The 2,640-nt window shown below is 38.9% G+C and overlaps 1 pseudogene across 1 annotated transcript; it reads right to left on the reverse strand.

Moving 5' to 3' along the window:
* Positions 1-759: 759 nt before the first annotated feature.
* LOC149248097 ((R,S)-reticuline 7-O-methyltransferase-like) lies at positions 760-2,165 on the reverse strand (annotated as a pseudogene). The gene is made up of 3 exons (XR_016266644.1): positions 1,523-2,165; positions 1,348-1,412; positions 760-1,253 (listed from the first exon to the last, which is right to left on the reverse strand). The product of XR_016266644.1 is annotated as a (R,S)-reticuline 7-O-methyltransferase-like (transcript).
* Positions 2,166-2,640: the final 475 nt, after the last annotated feature.

Here is a 2,640-nt window from a genome sequence, read left to right on the forward strand (position 1 = left end):
TTGCTTTCAACCATAGTTGTTATCTTCCAAATCCAAAGAAAGAAAAAGAGTAGCCTGACTAGGCCCAGGAATTGCGAGGACAACGACGGTGGATGATCTCATCGCAAACGCTCAGTTGATGACAGTGGAAACGTGGAAGAGGGGATGCGAGAGAGTTACGACTTTCAGCAACTCCAACTCACTACTTGTGGATGGGTTTCCTCGAAAGAGAGGGCTGGTAGCCGGAGTCGGAAATTTTGGGGCAATTCCCAAAGAAAATCCTTAAATGATATTTATCATTTTCTTTAGCGAATATCGATGGGATAGCAGTCATTCCATTAAATGGAGAGACGCAATATTCAATAAAATATGGAAGGACGGCAAAAATAAAGAGGGGCATTACAATTTAACAAACCCTACACTATACCAGATTCAAATTTTTGTGATAGTAAATGTACGACGATATGTACGGGCTTTCGTACATTCACAAACTTCGGAGAGAAAAAGAAAAGGATTACCGACGATATGTTATTCAAAATCATAATTGTAACGTTGCCGTTTCCTTTGGTATGAATCTCTGGGAAAGCGACCACGGCTTTTCCAGAGTACGTTAACATTTATAGAGAGTAAAAATAATATTTAAATTATTTAATTTAATATTTAAATTTGAGTTAAACTTGACATAAATTAAAAAAAAAATGATTTTTTTTTAAATTTATTAAAATCAGACCAATTTAAATAAACGTTAATTACACTACACTACCAACATAGACACGGATGTAAAAATATTATTATATATACTGCAAGGCAAAACCAACATTAATTGTAGCAATAATCGCACTCTAAATCCTTTAGCTCCTTAAAAATTAAAACTATTGACGTACCACATAAAACATAGGTCATATACTGCATGATAACAACCCCAGCAAAACCAACGTTATTGTAACGATAATCGGAAGCGCAACCGCTTATTAGGCTTTGGACAGCACTATGAGCGACTGAAGGAAAGGTAACTTGATGATGGTGTACCTCTTGAACCCTGCCCGCTCGAACAGTCCTTTGAATTCTTCCTCTGTTCTCTGCTTCCCACCATTTGTATAAACCATCATCGATATATCATATAACAATCCCAATCGCCTCGACATGCTTTCACCTTCTTTGTCTCCACCAACAATGGCTTCCACAATTAACACCTTTCCCTTCGCTGGCGTTGATTCATAGCTTCTTCTCAGCAACTTCACACACTCCTCGTCCCCCCAGTCACGGGTAATCCACTGCAGTAAATGACAATAGAATATTATTAGCCCTCAACAAATCCACTGCAGTAAATTTCTTATGCAAACAGAAGACCACAGATGAAATCGTCACCTTCATCAAGACTGCATCGGCAGAAGGTATGTGCTCGAACATATTTCCCTCCATATGCTCCACCCCTGCAACACTCCCTCGTTCCCAGTCATAAATCATCATCAACTTGCTATCATGTTATATATATCAACAAATTTATTATATTAATGGTGACCAACATTACAAATCTAATTACCAGTTATGGGAGGCGCAGTGGCAATGACATGAGGCAGATCGAGATTAATCCCACGAATGTGTGAATGTTCCTTCACAATTGTGGACAAGGCAGAGCCCATACCTCCTCCAACGTCTACCAGCGTCGCCATACTCTTAAACCCATCTTCATACATCTTCGCCACGGAAGCCATGACAGTGCTGCTATTTTCTTTGTGTGTGCATCGTCTGCCTGATCGGCCTCTTCTTGTTCAGAGAAAACGCCATAGGAAGTAAGGAACCTCAGAATTTTCTGTAGAGGTATCCCACGTCCACGTGGGAATGGCTAGTTGATGAGGAATTAGCAGCAGCGATGTGAAAGGCAATCTGCTCGACAGAAAGGGGACCTCGTTGCCTCGTGTGGCGATGATGTCAGGAATGTTGAGCAACAGGGCTGCTTTCAAAGCCAATGGCTTGACAGCTGAGAGTATCATCTCATACAGCTGGAGCTCCTGCGTTGCTGCGGATTCCCGTGATGAGTCGATGTGACGAGCCAAAACATGATCAATGGAGTCCATAGGAGGTGCAAGGGTGAGCAAAGACCAATAAAGGAATGGGTATTGAAAGGGGACTGCGTATGGAATGTGATGAAGCTGCGCGTTTCTTCAGAAGCTGGTGATCCATTTATAGATGAAGCAGCTGTTTTACGCCAATCCTATTAACAGTGGTGGTGGGAGGATCCTATTAACAGTGGTGGTGGGAGGGATAAGATTCAAAGGATTTGTCGTCATCTTCACCAACACTAAACTCCGCACAAACAACTTGCCAACTTTAATGTGATAATATCATTAAATAAAATAAAATAAAATAATATATTAACAGTCACCCGCATCCAATTTGATTTACCCGCATCCACATAATTTTCTCACATATTTTTCTCAATTGTCATGAGGAAACTATTACGCTCTAAATGTAAAATAATATTTTTATAAGCATAAATATTTCCTTTCTCACACAATTTCTATGCGTCATGATGAATTATTATATTAAATAAATGTTTTCAAAATAATATCTAAGGAAATGGTGTTTGGATGGTTATTTTTCACACATTTTCTATGAATTATAATATATTATTATATTTTATATTAAATAAAATATTTA

Source organism: Pinus tabuliformis, chromosome 7 (genome assembly GCF_031772625.1).
Source record: "Pinus tabuliformis cultivar Carrire ecotype Pingquan chromosome 7, CPIR1, whole genome shotgun sequence".
Classification (NCBI taxonomy): domain Eukaryota; kingdom Viridiplantae; phylum Streptophyta; class Pinopsida; order Pinales; family Pinaceae; genus Pinus; species Pinus tabuliformis.